This window comes from Lepisma saccharinum, chromosome 7 (genome assembly GCF_977018435.1).
Source record: "Lepisma saccharinum chromosome 7, izLepSacc3.1, whole genome shotgun sequence".
Classification (NCBI taxonomy): domain Eukaryota; kingdom Metazoa; phylum Arthropoda; class Insecta; order Zygentoma; family Lepismatidae; genus Lepisma; species Lepisma saccharinum.
In genome coordinates this window covers 95,783,675-95,806,479 of record NC_139235.1, presented here as the reverse complement: position 1 = coordinate 95,806,479, position 22,805 = coordinate 95,783,675, and the positions used below count along the sequence as shown (strand labels likewise).

Here is a 22,805-nt window from a genome sequence, read left to right as displayed (position 1 = left end):
TCATGAGATTTGTACATTGGTGACCATAATGGAAGCATATTCAAACCTGCTTCTTACAATACTGTTGTATGGTTGCGAGACAGTTTATACTTCTGAAATTCTTAGTATTTCTAATAATAAAACCCCGTAATTTATATATGTTATTAACAGGATATGAAATATGTTGTTTGAACGTTAAGGTACAATCAATAAAAACGCCAAGGTCTTTTACTACATATAAGTACATTTCCTTGGCAACTATGTTTACACTCATGCAGCCATTCAGCCACACACTCCCAAGAAGATTGGTGGACAGAGAGAGAGAGGGTCGTCAGTTGCGGCTGCGATCAGTACAGCCAGACGCGAGGACCATAGTCTTCTCTCCCATCCACCTTTTCCCGCGGCGAGGTGGGGAAAGGCAGGTCTGTCTGTCCACTGGCAAATACTATTCTATTACAATTACATTCATTAAGGTAACTGTGTAATTGCACGTGCACAGAAGAAAACGTATTTGTTTGAATTAACGAAACGCGTTTGGTTAAGCCTTTTCGTAACTTGAATAAAAAAAATGTTAACCTCTACTACGATGTTGGTGATTTTAACCAATTTTTTTGATAACTCAAGACAAATGTGCACGATTTCTAAAAAGCATTTTCCACTGTCAGCTATTTAAACAAACATTTGGTTACCAGAAACTATTTTTTGGTAATTCGAAACAAACTTTTTTTATCTCTGTGTAATATACAGGGTGTTCATAAAGTCCCGGTACAATTACACACACACAAAAAAGCTTGAACAGTATCTTCTTCCTCAGTTGGAGGAATTACAGGGAACCGTAATCTTTCAAAAGATGGGGCACCCCCTCATTGGTCCAAGGATGTGCAAGGTTTTCTGAATAGGCATTTCCCTGGCAGGTGGACAGGCCGTGATGGACCTATTCCCTGGCCACCGCGCTTTCCTGATATCACACCCTTGGATTTCTTCTTCTAGGGATACGTCAAAGATTGTGTTTACCGCATTTCTGTTCCAGATGTTGCTACTCTTCGAAGAAGAATAACGGAAAGTATCCTAACTGTTAATGGTGATATGCTGGGGCGTGTATGGGCATAAGTGGATTACCGCCTTGATGCTAAGAGAGCAACTAGAGAGGCGCACATTGAGGTGTATGGCATATAAACGTGGAGAGTTGTAGCTCACTTTGCAATCAACATCATTGTTCTATTGCATGTAGTTTCCGAGCTATGTTTTTTCTTTGCAATGGTACCGGGACTTTATGAACACCCTGTACTTGAAAAAGAGCCGTGCCGCTTTTTCTAACGGTAGTTAGCTGCGGGAATTGATGGTGTTAGACCATTATTTCTTCAGTCAGCTTTTTGCAGTATGCAGAAATTATACACGTAGCTGTCCTGTTTTAAGTCAGTTACACCTACGAGCCAAATATTCTTAGAAAGAAATGTGGTGATATGGCTACACTGCACGTGCATCATCATCCTTGGAAGCACCAGTATTTCCTTTGAGAGATAACAATAAGAAACAGGGGAGGAAAAGGCGATAAGGGAGAAACGAGACAAGAATAAAAATGACGCAGGCAAGGTATCGCAAGGAACCCCGGAATGATGCATGTCATGAACAATGGGGTAGCAGCAAGAGGTGATGGCCAGCGTGTCTTAGAGTGCGAGTCTAAAAATAACAATGCAAGACGGAAGAGTTTTTTAAAAAATAAATAACACGGGTGAGCCGATATCGCTTCGAAAAGATACCGATAATTCAAAATTATACAATTAAAAGTTGTTCGATATTCATTAATATTAGTGAGTGAGTATTATTATAAACATCAATTTACCACAGATTTTCTTTAAAATATTCAAAAAATTACATCAGAATATAAAACATGGCTGTTACGTAATCACAAAATAAATTTTTTACATAATATCTGCACAAAATCAATTGAAACTTTGAATTTCGCATAACTTTTAGGCATGGGCGTTGCCAGAAATGTTTGCAGGGGGGTGGGGTCGGGCAAATGATAAAAAGTTGAATAGTAGATAAATAATAAGTATTATTACTATGGTTATAAGTTTTATTATACAATAATAAATATTATAAACTAACAAAAATAAATATTGTTCGAAATAATAATAATATAATAATTATTATATAAATGTGTAGAGACTATCCACCAAACGAGTGAATACCAGACAACTATTTTCCCATTATTTCTTTTGCATTTGATGCAGTTAGTATCTGAAATGCATTTTGATATTAACCTTTGTACGTCTCGTTCAAGAAAAGGCGAGGGATTTATTTTTTATCGGGTGCGTTGTGTGAACACTCGCGACAACTGTAATTATTAGAATTTTGAAAACTGTGAAACCATTTCTTATTTGGCAGGGAAACCGCTGCACGGACCTCCCGCTGGGATCGGCTCCTCGCAAGAAGCTTCGGAGTAATACGCTGGGAGGCGCTGAGAGGCACCACTCGAAATCTTGCTTCCACAAAAAGACAAGAGATGGCACTGCTAAATTTCAACAGCTCTCACGCCTCACTTCACCGGAACCATTGCCCTTATATCCTTACCTGTGATATAACCTTGTTCCTGTATTTTTCACTCCATGTTTTCGATCCAATGCATTTTTACTTTGACTAATCTGTTCGAATACTAACTAAATGAACTTCATTTCTGTTTTTAACAATAAGAAGGATAATTAGAATCCGCCAAAGTGTCGAGGGGCGTTTTTGCAGACCCCGAGAACGATCAAACCGCCGGAAATGTATCTGCGGGTATCGGTAAATAAAATCCAACACATGACGATACCACTGGTATCGGCCGATTACCTACTTTCCAGTTAATCGATAATCTTTCTGCAACAATACAATGTATTAGGAAAGAGGCAATACTTATATATAGAGAGAGCTACATATTTGTGGTGAATAAAATATCTCAAGATTTCAGTACCAAAAACTGGGCATATTTCAGGATCAAAATATGTATATAAAAAGTAAATTCGGTGTTAAAATGGTGAATATAACTCAAAATTTGAATTAAAAAACTACGCTTTTCCCTTCTAATAGCACATTTATGTAGTTGCCAGAGTATGAAGCTTATACCTGTATAAATGAGTCATTTTTTGCTCCTGAAATATTTACAGCAGAATTAATCAACTTTCCGTTATTTGCATAACGCACAAGATAATTCATACTTCAAAAAGTGTCGTCGTATTACAGAGAATACTTCGCAATTTGCAGTACATTTCGCATGATTTCGCGACAAGAAATGGTAGGAAAATGCACTTCACACCTGCACTGTTACTTCACATTTCGTGTTTCCATCAAAACCGAAATATGCATGCCTAATGAACTGATCACAAAATTCCGACCAAGAAGTGACAGTTTGTGGAAACCCCTGCATGCTATGCAGCCCCGCATTGGCTGAAAGTGTAACGGTTGCCAGCATCACAGGAAAACTGAAACGGTGACAGTTCGCAGAATTTCGAATACGAACACGTTTATTCATTAAATTAGACACACACAGAGGAGATGTACTAAACGCATGGCCATGAAATTAGGCGGGTGGCAGATTCGCGCTGTTGCCACGTCGGAGCACAACCGCGTGTGTTCGGAGGTTCAAGAGAATGAAAGATCTCGTTGTAGAGTTGGTCTTTGTAATCCATGCTATACAAACTGGCAGTATTTGCTCCAGAGGTCACCGATGACACAAAAGTGTCTCGGTCTGACGCTCGAACTAGGCAACGCAGCCCGGTTGACGTTGCCACACAGTGCGCGGGAACCAGCGACTTTTGTCCCGCTCTCGCTTTGCTTTTCCCACATGTGGCACCAGCGCAATTCTACCCAGACGCTCGACAAGGACTCGAACAGGGTCTCTCGCATACCGTGCCATTGCTCTAACACTGAGCTACCGAGCCGGCCTGGCTTCGCCTGATTTTTCGCTGTCGCTGTTTTACCTGTGTGGAATCGTCTCTGTCAGTGCTACCGCAACGGGATCTGTTGCCTTTGAAACACTTTAGACGGCGACGTTGCGTGGTTCCTCCTAGCGTAGAGATGTCAATATATTAAATTAGGCACATACAGAAGATCGGGGTGGGTACTCTAAGGCTAGGACAAAATTCAAGTACAATTCCCGATTTTCAAGGCGAACTTTCCAAAATTCCAAGGGTTCAAGCATTTGTTTTCTATATTTCAAGCTTACATATTTCCGCCACTCATCATCCACACACAAATATAAGGGTCTATGTATTCAATGTATCCAATAATTCTAATTCAATTAAATTAAACGGTATATATATATATATATATATATATATATATATATATATATATATATATATATATATATTCATTCATTCATTGTTTTCTGCCTAATTGGCAGGTTTTTCACTGCAATCTCCAGATTTCCCTATTCTCTGCCTTAAGCTTCGTAATAGCATACGACCCAGTTAATTTAATATCATCCATAAGCTGATATCTCTTTCTTCCACGGACTTTTCCTCCTTCAACTATTCCCTACAAGGCATCCCTTAGCAGGCAGTTATATATATATAAATAAAATATTTAATTTAGTGTGCGGAATTAAAATTTGCCATTTCACACATTCATACTCGAAATGCATCTACAAACACAAGTCACAAATGTTACGGGATACACTAATCTACGAAAAATTGTTAATTGTACAAGAATTTCAAACTCAAATTTACATAATCAACTTCAAGATATCTTGCAATAATCTTCCGTCTGTCACATAGATTTTTCTGCAAAGAACACTAACAAAGTACACGGATTGAGAGAATTCTGTTCTATTTTCAATGCAGCTTCATTTTCCTTCCTCAATAAAAACAAATGCTAAACTGTGAAAAACTTACCTCCGAACATTTATAAATATGTATAAATTCAATGGGGTTTGGATTAATAAGGGTTGTAATTTTTCATGTCTACGGAAAAACATCACGGGGAATTCGTTGAGTAGATGCTCTGGAAATGTACTATGTAGAATTTTAAGGGAAAAACATATTGCGTTCCAACGGAAAACAAATGCCAAGTCAAACTACGAAGAAGAACACAACCAACCACCCCAGCGCAAGCATCAGAATCCGTGCGAAGATTGGTCCACCACCACCCACCTCTCCTTGCCGTTCCCAGAGATCAGTCCCGCACAGGAGGGAGACCCCCTTCTTATTCCGTCTCCCCTCCACATATATCGAGTCTGTTCGTGCCATAAATGGATCTTTTCTTCCCTTCCCGGTCTCCTGCGATCACTTTCCCGGGCCCCTAACTGTACCTGCCTCCCGAACAATTAGCCGCAATCTCCAGCGTTGCCGCGTCTCGCAGGAAACTCAAGGAGCCACGTCATGCTCGCACGCCACCTTCACTTTTCTGTTGCTATTCAAAATTAATAATACATCATCAGATAACGTAAGGGTAAATAGTAATCGTTGGGGTTCGGGCACTTAAAATACCTCAAATATGCATTAAAATGATGCAACACACGCACGAAATGCATTTTAGAAAAAAAACACCTTACGGTTTTTAAAAATGTTTTCTTTCAGTTATCAGGCAAGTATTTAGAAATGTATTTCGGTGGGGGGTCCTAACCAAGTGCATCAGAAATAATAATAATATAAATATTTAAATCATAATTATTATATTATAATTATGCCAAATTAAAATACTAAATTAATTAATATTTTATTGCTATTATTACATATATAGGTAAAAAGACGGTACAAGTATAGAATGTATAACAGCAATATTCATTCATTATCTAGCTTAAGTGTACAGATAGTCAAAATTTGTATAAAAACAACTGCCCTGGCAAGGAAATTAATGTCAATACATAAAGAATATTTACTGAATAACAAAAAAAGACGGTTAGATCCAGTTGATGAAAAGTAAAGTTCCTGATTAATATTTTAAGCATATTATAGTAATTAGTAGTCTGCATAAATCGATTTTGACATTGTCCTTGAAAGCCATAGGTCTATAATCCTTGCCTTCCAAAAAGTTCCAAAAAGAAATGCTAAAGTATATTTTCATTATTTTAGTACTTGGAAAGTCTTTCGGGGGGACTCCCTTGACCCCCCCCCCAAATACGTCCTTGGTGACGCGGTACACCAAGCAGATCCACGAAGGAAGAAACATGACTTCATTCGTTGGTTACTCACTCCAGAAGAACTTGCAACAGTTCCATGGAAGTTTCCTGCGGTCGGTCACGTTAATTTAAGCAACGTTACGCACCTCGAACCGACGCTTGGCATTTCGGAGGGCGAGGAAATTTGGCAGAGCCATAAATCCTGCCAGTTTCGCGCGTGAAAAATTGCGGACGGAAAAAAAAAATCTGCTCGAAGAAAGCCAGGAATTCTCCTCCTGCTTCGCAACATAATGCACGGTTGGCGAGAGATAGCGAAACAGGTTGCCGCCACGTCTACAGATCGGTTTGCTAATCTCAATGTGGCGCTGGATAATAAACAAAATCTTGTTCCTTTACGTACATCTATAAAACGGTATGCATGGGGAAATGCGACGGTAATTATCACAGGGAGAGGGGAAAGAATGAGAAATAGGGAGAAACGGGTAATCAGAGAAGGAAGAGAACGAGACAGACAAAAGAATGAGATACAAATAGATAAACAATCAGAAAGACAAGGTAGAAATAGATAAACAATCAGAAAAATATAAATGGGCCTCCCTCATGGCGCAGTGGTAGCGTCATTGACTTGTAATCAAGGGGTCCCGGGTTCGATACCCGGTGGAGGCACAAGTGGTTCGGATCCCACTTTAAACTGTAGGTCCAGTCCCGATTAGCCTTACTGTGCATAAAGTGGACTTAAAACAGCAACTCAAACCAGAAAGATAAATAAATCAAAACAGAAATTACATTTAAATTCGCCATACGCACCTCTCCACCACATAAACAGAGGAAGGGAGTAAGGAGAGAGAGAGAGAGAGAGGGGGGTATGGACATGCAGAGGAAGAGAGGGAGAGAAATGAGACATAGAAGTAGAGAAATTTAGACAGAAAGCGATGCAAAAAGAGAGAGAAGGTGGGACAAAGAGATGTAGAAATAAAGAAAAATGAGAAGGAAAGAGGACAGATGTCAGATAGTGAAGGAAGTATAGACATGAAGAGAGAGAGAGAGAGAGAGAGAGAGAGAGAGAGAGAGAGAGAGAGAGAGAGAGAGAGAGAGAGAGAGAGAGAGAGAGAGAGAGAGAGCGAGAGATAAAATTAGACAAAGAGAAAAGACAGCCAAAAACAAAAAGAAAGAGGGAAGCATAAACAAGAAAAGGCGTTCTGGAGTCGTATCAATAATGTTGGGTGCTAGAGTCCGCATCAAATCTCCTGCATATGGCCTTGAACGGCCGAACAGTACCAGCGAATCACAGACGTGCGGCGTTGCCTAGTTCCGTGCTCTCCGTGACAAGGCGTTTCGCTCAAACACGCTGTCTCTTTTCCGTGCGAGACATGCACCGCTGCAGTGCGCTGCTATTGGCTATCGCCATATGCAGGAGATTTGACGCACACTCTAGCAATATTTCACTACGTCATCACAAAGGGACGAACAGAAGAACATGATCCTGCACGTCAATTACCGAACCGAACGCACGCCTTCCTTCCTCGTAGAAGACATTAGGCGCGGATAAAACCGCCAATTAAGTTACCTCGCACTAATCCCGTTAGACCTCGCGAGCAGTTTTAAGTTCAATTATGCAAAGCCGCGAAGAAACGCTGCAGACGAGCGACCGTAACCATTTCGGCGAGATAACGAATCTAATTTATCGGAAGATCCTTGGCTACATTAAATGAATTCCGGAAACACTGTTACGTGTAATCGGCTTCTTAAGTTCTCATCAATTTTGTATTGAAGCGGAGGGTACCGTGATTCTTTTGACAAACAGGAGACAGGAAATGGTCTTCTCCGTAAGTGGGTGGAAACTTTCGAACGGGATATTTCTTCTCAAAAGTTTCGTCTCTTGCTATTTTTTTCCTAATTAATATATTAGCAACAAGAGAAGTAGATGAGATGTAACGCAGGGACGGACCGAGACTTGCTATTTGATTTGATTTGTTATTTATTGACGCCACTTTTGAATATGAATATATGAATATTTATTTTCTTTTTGTGCGAGCCATAGGCTGTACGCACTACATAGTTTTTTTTCTACAATATTTGTTACATTTAGTTTTCTTTTAAGCTGTATCTTCCTTTGTCCCCTATATACACATTCTTCCCCTCCCTCGACAGTTCTTCTTCCAGTCTTTCTTCCTTCTTCCTCGCCCCACTTCTCTTTTCCTGCACTCTCACCACACACACTTACACTATAAAGATGGCTCGGCTGGAGCATGATCACTCATTTCGCTGCCTTTTGGCTAATCGCGATGAACAGGTTTACCGAGCGCCCTCACAGACATGTCCTACATTTTACCCTTACGTCCTGCGTCCGGGAGGAATTTGATAATGTCCTACATTTTGAGAGACACATATTTTAAATTAAGAAAATACGTTTCAGTCGAACAAAGAGAAATCACAGGGAAACATCAAGTCCATGGACTGCTCTCCCAAACTCAATAGTGACATTTAGTAGTTCTTTATGATTGGTGCTTCAAGTGGCACTTTTAGATATTGTGCTAAAACTTCTGGAACCATTACAAGTTGTGTTAAGGATATTATTTTTCATGTTATTTCAAATGTTTGCCATTCCAGGCAAGAATGCAAATGTTGACAGAGTATTTTCATTATGTCAGCACACTGGACTGATAAATTAAAAATACATTTCTCGCAGAGCCTGTAAAATGGGTGGTACTGTCTTATTACAATTTCAAACGGCGACTCTTCAGAGCTTCATAGGAATATTTTCACTAAACTTGAAATTTTGAGAGAAATTTGGCTCTTCTGAGAAGTAAGATTAAAAACACGTGTAGTAGGAGGTGTATTAGTATTGATTACAAGATGGGTAATTTTGTATTTAAGAAATCTTCTTTTTTAAGTATAAACGTGCCAGTTTCACGTTCTAACATGTTCTAGTAGGCTAATGTGTATTGTTTACTGCGAATGATTTGTGTAATACATTTTGACTTAAAGTCCTATATTTTGGTAATGCATGTCGTACTTTTACCTTATAGCGATCTGCTAACCCTAGCGAAGGGACATTCACAAAAAACATCTATGCCCAGGCCGGGATTCGAACCCGGGATCCCTGGTATTGTAGCGCGCTGTACTAACCACTCCGCCACGCAGGTCGGCTATCACCAACTAGAGTTTGACCGTTAAGGCACGGTAAGACCATTGTCGAGACGAAGGTAACTTTTTTTCTAATTTTCTTCTCTTTTTCGAAAAACCGCTATGATATTCCAAAATCCTAAAAATTACATGTGCTTAGAATTAATTCTAGAGCAGTAATGTGAATCTTCATGTTGTTTGCTATCGCTCTTGTCTAGATATTCTCAATAAGTTTAACAGACTTATCTAACCACGTGCGCTACGATGCAAAGGGTCCCGGGTTCGAATTCCGGCCTGGTCATAGGCGTTTGTGAGTGTCCCTTCATCAATTTCATTACAACACCCATCCTCATCTTCGCGATTAGCCAAAAGTGGCAGAAAAGCGAAGTAAAATAAACAAAATCAATCAATCAAGTCTCGAAATAATAGACTTTTTAAAATAAACTCAAACCATATTTAACTGTACATTAAACAGCTATGGTTCTCTATAAATCAGATCGCCACCTTCTTGATATTGATTTTGTTTATTTTACTTCGCTTTTCTGCCACTTTTGGCTAATCGCGAAGATGAGGATGGGTGATGATGAAATTGATGAAGGGACACTCACAAACGCCTATGACCAGGCCGGAATTCGAACCCGGGACACTTTGCATCGTAGCGCACGTGGTTACATAAGCCTATTAAATAGCTAGATAAGAACGAAAATAAACCACGTGAATGGTCTAGAATGAATTCTAAGCACACGGAGTTTTTTTTTTCGGATTTTGGAATATCAGCCCTCTCGTGGACCAAAGGTCAAACCGAGTTTTATCGAACACTAGCGACAATTTAACGTCGAATTATTCCCACAAAATGGCGAATATTTTGCATCCGAACACGGAAGCAAGAGGGGAAGGCCAAACCCTCCGCTCCATTTGCTCCCCCCATAACTCGAAGAATCACAATCCATGTAATTCGAGAGAAAAGACGCGGCCTTCTCCCTCCGTCTGCAACCGCTGGTGATAGAGTGCGTGACCCTCCCTCCCTTCGAACACGGCAGCATCTTGTATGCGACCACGGCTCACCCACAATGTTCTCCCTCCGAAAGAACCTCCCGAGGATGGATCCATTTGAGTCGTATCGTCAGTGTTGCCATCCTAGCCTTTTCAAGACTTGAGGTAAGCAGTTTTTCTAACCGGGAGCGGACCAGCAGCTGAAACTGGGAACCAAACAAACGGCATATCCTTCGAATAAATGCCAACAATTTACCACCACAGCATGGGTGTCGGGAAGAAAGTGGTGATCCAACCAGACTGTCGATTCCCCTTGAAAATTGGCATCGTTCAAATCAGGCTACTGGCTATATTTATTAGTAACTATCTGATTACACGGCGTTACCCGGGTATTTATTTATCCCAATCTTGTATTAGACAGGAAAATAATGAATTCTAACTATAGTGTAAAATGTAACTAATTTTAAATGTGATCGTGAATGTCACCAATTAACTTAGCGACTCCGAAAACTATGGATTCGACACTAATCTAGGTCATTTGTGGCATTTTATTTTTCACCCCCCCTCGCCCCCCATGCCGATAGGTGATGAACTTGGAGTTGAACCGCATTGGGAGTGTAACGAAAACTATGGATTCCATTCGCAACACAGCCTGAATGTTAGGCAACCCGAGAAACAATATCGTTGTGCGGATTGCATAGAGTCACGGATGTCTGTTTGTGCGGAATTTAATATCGGTGTTTCTCGATGATTTTTACATGTCACCCCTTCCCAGCCCACCCCTAGGGATGCCAGGGGTGTCTTACCCCAAAATATTATTTCAAGATTGCAAGTGATACGCGTACCAAGTTTGGTTGAAATCGCTCCAGGCGTTCGAGAGTTATGCCGGAACAAACAAATATACACACCCACACACTAGTGTTGCTCACGGGACGGGACATGTCCCGTCTCGTCTCGTGTCTCGTCTCGAACCTTTTGAAATTCGAGACGGGACGAGACGGAATGCCTTTCTCGACTCGTTTTCGAGACGAGACACAAGACGGGACGGGACGGCTTTTGAAATGTCTCGTCTCGTCTCGAATGTCTCGAAAAAATAAAAGCAAAATATTTAATCAGTTGCAAATACTTGTTTGCTTGGAATAAAGTATTTCAATTAGAAACGTTGATAAACGTGTATTAAGTCAAAAGAAGACTATTCTAGAGAGAGTAATGAATGAATATCTAAACTTATTTTCAATACTATTTCGACACTCAGCGTTACTCCCCACTTTTGTTTTTCAATTTATTCCAGGTTATTAATTTTATGTTACGATAGTACTCCAGATACTAATACAATTTTGAATAACATCAAGTAAAAGGGTAGGTAGAGAAGGTAGAAGGAGGGGCCAAAAGATCGTAGAATGTCTGCGTCCGAGGTTTATCTTGTAAAAATAGTCTCAGCTCTATAGGTTGGATAGATAAACGGACCGACGGATATGGTTTATTTTTATTATTTAATTTTTACATCAAAGGGTGTACAGAAGTGATTGTTATTAGGAAGTAGGAAAAACATTGTAGGAAACATGGCAGTACAAATTGATAAGGAGTTGTATGGAAAGTTATTAAGGAGTCCAGGATATTAGCAAGACTAAGAGAAGGAGATAATTAGGAATAAATAATCCTGCATTATCCCACTCCGAGCAGCTGAGAGCTAAAGAGGAGGAGAAAATACGGGAAATATGGAAAGAAGTAATTTGGTGATTTTAGTGTTTACAGAGAACCATGAAAAGAATTTATCACATGATTAGTTGCACGGGTTGCGAAATTATTAGAATGTTATGGGAATTTCGGAAATGTCTTTGTTGAGTTGCTTGAGTTGCTGTTTTAAGTCCACTTTATGCACAGTGAGGCTAATCGGGACTGGACCTACAGTTTAAAGTGGAATCCGAACCACTTGTACCTCCACCGGGTATCTAACCCGGGACCCCTTGATTACAAGGCAATGACGCCACCACTGCGCCATGGGGGAGGCCCTGTCTTTGTTGAGAAAATTCTTGTTGTTTACCTCAGGCATTCTACAGGTGGTTGGATTAGATATTTTACGTCCGTTTGAAGATTATTTAGGCTACAACGCTTTTTTTATTTATTTATTTCTTATTTAGGGAGAATACTATTTATTCCTTGGATTGTAATAACGAAATACTGAGGCTGATGTAGAATAGATTTGAAATGAAGCAAGGGCACTAAGTTCTGTATAATCGTCGTAGAAGGAAACTTTGTTCTATGAGGGGACTCCCCGATGGTACAGTGGTAGCGTCGTCGCCTTGTAATCAAGGGGTCCCGGGTTCGATACCCGATATCAGATAGTGATTTGAATCCCACTTTAAAGTGTGGGTCCAGTCCCGATAAGCCTTTCTGTAAATCAGATGAAGGAATGTTGTAGCTGTTCTTTTTATTTTGTAAATTTAGCCTTCAAGTTTATGAGCAAAATAGATGTAGTATCTACTGTATACATTTTCACTCGTTACTAAACACATTTCACAAAGTAGTTTCATCGAACTTCAGAGGGAAGCTGACAGCAATGTCAGTGTGGCGGGAGCCTGTTTACGGCCAGGGTGTATTCCGAGACTATTTTTCGCCGTTCTCCACTGACAGAGGTTTCGCTTTGAACAATGGACACCGTTGCTTAAGAGGGCAAACACCAAACATAGGGCGAGGTTGACCTGCAGTAGCAGGTAAGTGCCATAAATCCAGGCCTAAAGTAGGAATGAAGGTTGATGCAAGGGAGGGGCAATAAAAAGAGTCACATTTCCCTGGCGCCGTCACTGGTTGGAAGTAAATTTATTAGGGCGAGGAAAGTAACATTAGCTGTTGACAGTGTTACACCAAAGGACGTGATATGTGCTACTGTTTGTATAAATGATAGGAAATTTAAGCAAAAAATTATAATTGTTGAGACTTGAGAGTTGTTTCCTTCATTTGATCGTAGGAAGAGGTTTTCTGAGACAGAGTGGGATTATTTTGCACATACACGAGAAAGGGTGGTTGTTTAAAGATAGACTTATTTTGCACATTTTTTAAAAGTTCAGATAAAACGAGAATTTAGCCTTACTCTTATGAAAAGAAATAACGCAGTACAGGGAAAGAATAACTCTTCACATTTCTCGCACCTGGTGGGATGCAACACACATGCACAAGAGTATTGCAGGAAGTCTATGAACGAGGATGAAGAGGGATATGTGAAATTTGACTTACCTGTGGGTGAATTAGTGGATTCTAATATTCTTAAGGTTGATATTGTTTTGTTTTTTTATATATAGTCCACTTGATTCACAAATAGGCTAAATCGCGAACCGACCTACAGTTTAAAGTGCGATTCGATCCACTTTATGCCTCCATTGAGTATCGACGCGAGGACGTTTCATTACAAGACCTCGACGTTATTACTACGCCATCGGGGAGGCACCCAATTTACACAAATATGTTGATTCCAATAACACGTTATATGCATAATCTGATAATGACGCACTTTTGGTGCATCTAAACATATTTTTTTCAACTATAGTGTCTAAAAGAATCATTGAAGTTGGGATTTTTGTAACTTCAGGAAGTTACAAAACTTTGTAACCTCTGTAAATGTGCAATATAAAATAAATGCAGGTTTGCCTTCCATACGTGGTGGTTTTGTCACGTTTCTTCGCTTCGTAAAACATACACTTTTGCAGGAACGGCTTCTTGCATCCACCTGGGGCCTTGCTCTAGCTAAATCAAAAATATATTTGTTTAGCATAATCAAGGGTTACTTATTCCTGCCGAACTTACTAGAAAACAGGGATTCTATTGGGATCATACGGCTTTGAATGACAGTATCAATGAAGATTTATGTACACTACTACTTATAATAATGAGCATAAAATATTAATCAGGAACTTTATTTTTTCGTCAACTGGATGTAACATCCTTTTTTGTTATTCAGCAAATATTTAATTCATCGCGGTTTTTTACATTAATTTTCTTACCAGGACAGCTGTTTTTATGCAAATTTTGGCGATGTTATTAACTACACGTAAGCTAGATATTAGCTAATATTCGTGCTGTTATATTACTATTCTTCTACCATCTTTGTAACATTTCAGTAATAATAATAATAGAATTGATTAATTTACATATTCAACTGAATAGACCTATGAATTATATTAATGTATTAAATTAAACATTTGCTTAATTGTTGTCGTTAATGTTATTATTATCATTTTTTCTGGAACACTTGGGTCGGACACCTTCTCCGACATATATTTCTAGATGCGTGCCTGCCGAAGGATAAATTAGATCAAGCGGTGGTGGTACCGGACTTACAGACTAAAGGGAAAACAAAGAAGTATGTGCGTCATAAGCTGAGCGTAAGAAACAGCACAATCACAAAGAAACACTTTTTGAAACTTATGTGATAGAAGATGTTTAACAATATTAAGAACAATAAATGCTTTCTATTTGTAATATACTAAGTATTGAAATTTTAAATAGTCTTTTGTGTTCGTACTACACATTTAAAAACTTTTTTGTAGCTCCAAAACGCCAAACTTAGAATTTAAAGAAAAAATGTACATTTTCATAGTGCACAGAAGTTCGACATTCAGAAAGAAAGAAGGTCTAGTGGAAAACATTTCAAGACTTCCAAAAAGGTATAGCAGTAATGAAAAAGAACACTCTTGTACAGAAGCCAGAAAAACCATAAGGTAGATTTCATAAGATACCTAGCAATCAGTAACCAACAAACTGCATTTTTAATATAAATGTCCTCATGATTAACGAACCTTATTTATTCTCACCACGCAATGGGTAATATATTTGGAGCTTTATCCCACTTTCCGAAAAAATATTGTGTTTCTGCTACTTTTGACTTTTGTTGGCATGATATCCCGGATCACTTTTACGAGACGAGACGGGACAAAACGAGACGGGACGAGACGAGACGAGACAGAACCCTTCGAGACGGGACAAACGAATATTTTCGAGACGAGACACGAGACGAGACAGCATTTTCACGAGACGGGACGGGACAGACCTATGTCTCGTCTCGTCTCGTCTCGTGGGCAACACTACCACACACACATACATCCATTTTTATATATATAGAAGATAATAACAGGGGAAAAGTTCAGTGAGTATTCGAACAGAATAACAAAGTAAAAAATGAATTAGATCTGAAAAAAATGAGTGAAATACTCGAACCACGTTATTTTTTCATGTTCTACCATTCTACCATATAATCCAAAGAATGAACGGTTCTACAGTTTTCAATATTCACACAACATGAAGTTTATAACGAAAAATTCTCCCTAACTTTTGCAGCTTTTTCTTGAAAGATGTGTCTAAAAGTTAATAACAAAATAGAATAACTATGCATTTCAGTTCACTAACTTATGAAATGTAAAAACATAATTTATAAAAGTTGTACTGGATTGACTCTAGTGGATCGAGTAGTCTCTCCCCCCGGATGACATAATAATATTAATAACAATAGTAAAAATAATAATGTATTATTTACTTTTTATATTTTGTAACCGTTCTTACTGTATAATGACCATAATCATGACAACTATTATTGTTATTATTATTTCTATTAATGTATTGTTGTATGTAATGTATAGTTCGCAATGAACCAGTTCAATAGATAAATCGTCTCTTGTAAACGAAGTGTTCTGAAAAGGCCTTCCTCTTTGCCATCTTTCTAGTTTGGAGGGCATTTTAGAGGGAAAATATCAGGTGCCTAACCTTCTTCGATTACTTTCCATTAAGGTAAATTCTCAGAATGTCAGAGAAACTAGTACATTATTAATTCCGGATTTGAAACATAAAAATACAAGTATCGTCTTTGTCTCGTTAACTTTTTAAACTCATAGCAAGGTAAATATTTTAACAATTTTAACAATTGTGATATACCATTTTTAGTATCACATATCATGGTAGACAAACAAACATTTCTTCCAAATAAATATCCTGTTTATACATCTATTTTGAATTGCGTAAATGTTGATATTGAAATGTATTTGTTTCCTTACATGTGGTTTTAGGGAATAGTACTTACATGTCCACTGCATTCTATTCAAATATCTTGTGTTTTAAAAACTTGCACTTTAATGTAATTTTGTAAACTGCTGAATTAAGGCACAGAAGCTGTTCACGGCAGTATAAAAACGTTTAAATAAATAGTTATCAAATCAAAAATACTGAAATAGGCTGCTTGGGACTGGACATACAGTGTTAAGTGGAATCCGAACCACTACTCCACCGGGGACCTGTGAGTACCATAACGCCATCGAGAGGAATTCTAGTTGAACCAAGTTCGTTCCCTCAGATCATCAAGAGCAATTCTGTATCATTGGAGACCCTTCGAACCGCCCTTGAGCACCATCGACTACAAGCAGGAAGACAGAAGAACTTGATTGATGCAATTCCAAGAGAGCTTCAAATTCAGCAGCAGCATCTTCAGAGCGCCTCATCTCGCCAGGAGAAAACTCGACTTCCAGGAAAGGGGAGGAGGGGAGATTCGCCCCCAGATGTTGCTCCCCATCTATTATTCCGCATCCGCACGTCTCTCGCCATTTTTCTTCCTCCATTCATCCATCTGGCTCTCCTCCCCCGTTCCACCCTTCGCTCGCGTGTTTATCTGCATTCTATGACCATCCCCGTCTCGGGAGGAGAATTGGATTGCTGCGGGGAGAAGGGCGCCATTACGGCGGCCCTCGTGTTTATTGGGCGGCGGCTCCGTCCCAGAGTTGACAACGTCCATGCCAAAAATGTTACCGCGAGCACCACCCTGTTATGAAGGCAGTGCCATTGAATAATTCACGATGTCGCACCACGAACTTAGCGCAACCAATTATGGGTTAGATCTGGTCTTCGGAGTCGTGCAGTGCTAAATACAGCCTACCCGAACTTTTGGCCTTCAGATCCGAGCGTTGATTGCCAATTGTCGTGGGGACGTCTGACGAGACATTTGAATATCAGTGTCTTCTCCTTCACGGGACATGTGGCAAAACTAGAGTTGGATGACGACACCAATAGAAATACACAACATGGACACGATACCAGGATGAGACAGAACCACAGTTTCAACGCCGAGAAAAGAACGCCATCTGGCCATCATTCAGGATTCTACTGTATTAGGTTAATGTATTCGATTGTCCTGTGCAGCCATAAACTCAGTGGCGTAAATACCACCACCGCAGGACATTAAGAAAAACTGATATTTCACGAAAGTTTTCCTTTCGGTGTTAAAATATATTTTCAACGAAATTATTTTTAGTCCCCTACAACTTCAAACAGAAAATGTTAATCACTAGAAAAGTAGAAGGCGAACCTTCATTACCTGAATAGTTTACGTAATCGAAGGGTAGTTGACAGGCAAGAAAATTTATTGACAACGCTTTCACCCCTACCCACCCCTAGTTACCGCCCGCGTTTCAGTCAGGTTTGGGGAAACTTTTGTAGTTGTAGTGAAATCCGCTACTAATTTCTGTGAGAAATATGAAGATGTATCTTGCACTACAGCTACAGAAATTTGTTTGTTTTCGGAATGTGGTGACAATTGAAATCAAAAGGAGAATAATGTCGAACATCTGCGAATTTGTAGAATTCCTCTTGCTAGAAAACAAATTCCTGACGTATGCGCTGATTATGTGCTGTATTTGACCCTACCTGCGACGTCTTCACCAGCTGAGAGGTTATTTTCCCAGTTTAAATTGATCAAAAATGACTTGAGAAGCAAAATGACATGAGTGAGATTCAGTGGACTGATGCTGTTAAGCATCGAAAGCGATGGGGTTCTAAACTGGACCAAACTAGCACAAGAAGGCTAACAGAGGACTGGTAATGGGCATTTAACAATATCGTCATTTTTGTAGTAAGAGTGTGAATTCATGTTTTAGAAAAGAAAGCTTTCTTTCTTAAATGAATAGGGGCGCACAACTGAGAGTTGCGGGGAGGCGCAGAGTGGGTTAGTTACGCTACTGTATAAACATGGGTGTATGTTGTGTAATAAATAAATATTTCTTAATCTTCTATATATGAATGGCTTATTGCAGAAAGGGACCTGAGTCACTTTTGCACAATTCTGAGAAAAACAAGAAAAATCGTATAATATTGAGAGTGTAAGAAAGAAATGCACCGCTGATGGCTCAAATTTTTAGCATAATGAATAGTTAATTTTGCAACCCTCAATGCGCCCTCCTGCAGTATGCTGCTAGAGACAGAGGAGATGAAAAAGTTGTGACTCCGATACCTCAAAAATGTGACTCAGGTCCATTTCTGCAATAAGCCATTCATATATAAAAATGTATGTTTGTACGTATGTGCGTGTATGTTTGTTCCGGTATAACTCTCGAACGCCTGGAGCAATTTCAACCAAACTTAATACACATATCACTTACAATCTGGAAAGAAATACTGTGGGGGCAAGACACCTCTGGCACCCCTAGGGGTGGGGGTGGGAAGGGGGTGCCAGACGAAAACGACCGATATTAGTGTGGAATCCATAGTTTTCGGGGTCGCTAAGATGAATACTGACACTCCCAATGCCGTTCAATTTATTTATTCTTGCTCCTGGAGGTGAAACTAAAAATGTTGTTTATAATCAAGTTTTGAGTTAAATTAATATTATACTGAAGTTGTAAAAGATTTTACTTTATAATTTGCATACTGTACTTATACTTTTAAATACCTGTAAATAAAATTAGTTACATTTTACACTATAGTTAGAATTCATTATTTTCCTGTCTAATAGAAGATTGGGATAAATAAATACCCGGGAACGCCGGCTAATCAGCTAGTAAATAAATGAACTCTCCCAGCCGCCGTGACACTCTTTCCGAGAGTTCGTGCGAGTTCCATCTCAGTATTTTGCGTGGGAAATGACGTTGTAGGTTTTCCAAAAAATGCCTTCGCTAAGTCGACGCGGTACAGCGGTACATATGTGTTTGTGTGGATCCCAGACTCGGCGTGGGAGAAGAGATGCCTCGACCGGCGTTACTGTGTCATTCGTGCAGCGCAGAAACGGAAATGTGTCTGTGGATACAAGTTTGCTTTGTAAAATGCCACGGGCCATGCTTCATGCTCTCACTCAACTCTTATCTCTCACAGAGCAGTGTGTCTGCTTTCCTATGGGCTTCTTGAACCCTGTCGTCAGTAACGTAACCAGCAAAAATATGTCATGGTGGAATGAAGGACGAGAATATATTGTATGGATCGTCCGACACATTGAGAGTACCCACATGTAAAGTGCATCCCACTCACCGCGAAGGAAACCTAGGAAGTAAAAATAAATGCTTCATTAGAGGAAAAGGTCTAAATATGAACCCCCCTTTTTATGTTGTCATTTTCGGAGGAAAAAATAATATATCATGCACCTGCCTTTAAAATGCATATCTATGAAATATATACTTAAATGTAATAGCATGCTAAAGTATAGAAGGTCTCCATTTTTTTTAAAAAAAAAAAGGAATTTCCAAAAAATGGTAAAATGATGTATTTCAAAATTGTGGTCTAAATATGGGCTACTAGTGGCAATATCACAAAAAGCTATTAAAATTTATAAAAACAGTCATTTATCGTTAAAACATTATAAAATTCATATTTATGAATAATCTGTTGTTTTGAAAATCACGCGGAATGGGAAAAATCGAAATTAAGAAAAACATCCAAATATTTGTTGAAAATGTGATCTCAACATTAGACCTCATGTCATAGCCCATATTTAGACCATCACGCTATTTTTCTTCTTCAATTTATTTTCGCTCTCTGTGCATTATAAAAGCCCACATTTCTTTAATATCGCTAATATCATAACCTATACAAAGCAGATGAGAATTCAGAAAACGCTGAGTTAAAACATAACTGCAAAACGTTTTTGGAGGTCGCAATTTTATAACAGCGTCCAAGGCCGAAACTAACCACCACTTTCTCTTGCAAATTGGCGCCGCAACCTTTGTCCTTGACAGATAACCAGTTCCAATAGCCTCTGCCAGGCTGCGCTGATAACCCCAAAACCAATATTTAAACCTTCGCCCATATTTAGACCTTATCCTCTACGACCCGCAGTACCGTGCCCCGGATTTTCGAAAACGGGGGGGGGGGGGGGGGGTAAGTATACTTTCTATAGTCGTCAGTCCTCATTTTGCCATCTTTCCCTGCCTATGGTTCTTTTATTGGGAATACTGAACCTAAGTGGGGTGTTATGAAACATCCAAGAGAGACCCTTCCTTAGGCACGCCACTGATCTTCGGTGGTAATCGCAATACTTTTTCTTGACAACACCGAAAGGGATTACTGGTCTCCGCTGCTATTTGCAGATAGGATAATCTGAACTGGATCTTACACACTGGGCCTCCATCAAGTATCGAACTCGGGTCCCATTGAATACAAGGCGACAACGTGACCACTACGCCATCTGGGATGTCCTCTACTTGTCATTCTTAAAATTAATGGCATACAAAACAGACCTAACAGTGGAACAAAGTTCAAAATAATAAAAACTTAACAGATCCACATTTGCAATGTTAGTTCCGTTGATTCTTGTCATGCTAGGTCTTGGAGAAAAATGACAAAATTACTCTTTCTAAGAAAAATGTTATTTCAATTATATTAGCTTCTTTGGACGAAAATTCCAGAAAAAAATACAATCACGCCACACAACGTGACGCTCAAACTGGAGGAATTGTCTACTAGAAAAGATTCCAGCAATTTACAGAAGTTTTGTGATCTTCTGAAAGTTCTTCTTCCCTCGTTTTCCTTCGTCTGTCGAGTTTCCCTTCCCTTGAACACTCTTCTGTGGCATCCAATTCCCTCACGGCCCGGGCCAACTGTCAATTACCCCTCGGCTTCCTCAACAACGGCACGTTCAGGAATCAAGGCATTCTCTTCACGCCGAAATGAACTTCATGCGGAATCCGGGCCTTTCCCTTCAAATTATCGGTTTTTCTCACTTTTATGCTTTTAGTTTCACGAGATCCTCTATTCGCAGACAATAACTTGTATATGTTTCTACTTCTCCTAACATTCCACCATTCTTTAGTAAACTTCGACTATGAACCAGCTCTCTTGTTGCTGTGTTTCTTAAGACTTCTCTCACAAATAAATCACACACACACACCTCCGAACAAACTTAAAGAAAGTCGGACCTTATGATCCTCACAATCTTGACGAGACGTATCACTTCGACGTTGCTAGCAGTGTTGCCACAACCAGAAAGCAAAATTTCCCTTCATCTTATATTTGAGAATAACAAAACTCTATTAACACTATTATGTTTACACTTATTGTTAGCTATTGTCGTACAAGAATTATTATTACTTCCATTGACTTACAGAAAATATCGATTCACAGAACTATTAGTAGGTGTGAATAGATGAAATAACAGATAATGAAGATTGTTAATAGCAAATTGTATACTTTGAGTATACAATATAGACGTTTATATTAGCCGTAATATAATGCTGGAAACATATTAATTGTTCTCAATCTAATTTTAAAATTAGGCCGATAACAAAAGGAAAGAAACTATATTTCACAATATAAACAGTTAAATTTAATATGTGAACAGGATATGTTATGAAATTTTGATATTTTTAATGAAATTGCTCTTTACTTCGAGAAAGGCCAGCAGTAGCAGTGTTGCCACAATCTGAGGCAGAATTTCCCTTTTCAATGGACAAAATTTCCCTTTTTGCTCAATATTTCCCTTTCACAAAGAAATCATATTAAGTAGTAGCATTTTCATTTGTTCGCGTTCGTACACATGAAAAATGTTAAACAGATTAATAACATACATGCCAGTCTTGTCGCTACAGGGCAAGATGTCCCAGTAGTGCACTGTTTTTTCGTCATCCATTAATCTAAAATGTAGAAAAGCGACATCTAATAAACAAAATATAAATATAAATGTGGAAATACGAAGTAAAACAAAATATTAGGGATACGAAACTGTATTAATGAGTCGGATTCCAAATTTTCCTGAAAATTTAGTACTTTTCATCAAATTTCCATTTTACCTTCTCGCTTAACATTTGGGTCTGAACTTCTCTGCAAAAGAGGAATTTTCCTTCACGTGGCAACACTGAGTGGCGGTCAGTGAAGAATTCACTTCCGTGCGGAAAGGTCACGTGAGAGGGAGTGGCGAAGGACAGGACAGGCGCTAATTATTAAAAACAAAACAAAAAAAACAACTTGCAGCTCCGTAAACTCGGGTATACGTTCCTGCCCATCTCTTGGAAGAAATATGTACTATTGACAGCATCAGATTCTTCCCAGACAAAATCATTTACCCAGACTTTATCCGGGCGACAATGGCGGATTCACAAAGGGCGATTTTCCATTATAAACAGTTTTCAACTAGCATTTGCATCAATTCTTTAGTAGAACAAACCTAGATATTAACATTCATTCCACTAATTGATGTCACAGTATGGAAAATTAAACGATGTTGACTGGTTTACAGGTAGCTATTATTTTCCAGCCATACGGACAGACGTACAGTACAGTCAATGGAAATATTTTATGTCGCATTGAACATTGAAAGTTCTGAAATTCACATTCATTTCCAGTACAGCATAAGCTATCTTAAACCGGA

The 22,805-nt window shown here is 39.1% G+C and overlaps 1 protein-coding gene and 1 non-coding gene across 3 annotated transcripts in view; one reads left to right on the top strand and one right to left on the bottom strand.

Annotated features, from left to right (window-relative positions):
- The window catches only part of LOC145990047 (uncharacterized), a 507,967-nt gene that overhangs the window by 219,892 nt on the left and 265,270 nt on the right, over positions 1–22,805 (bottom strand). The window lies entirely within an intron of this gene.
- On the top strand, positions 6,674–6,748 carry TRNAT-UGU (transfer RNA threonine (anticodon UGU)). The gene has a single exon. It is a non-coding gene; the product is annotated as a tRNA-Thr (tRNA).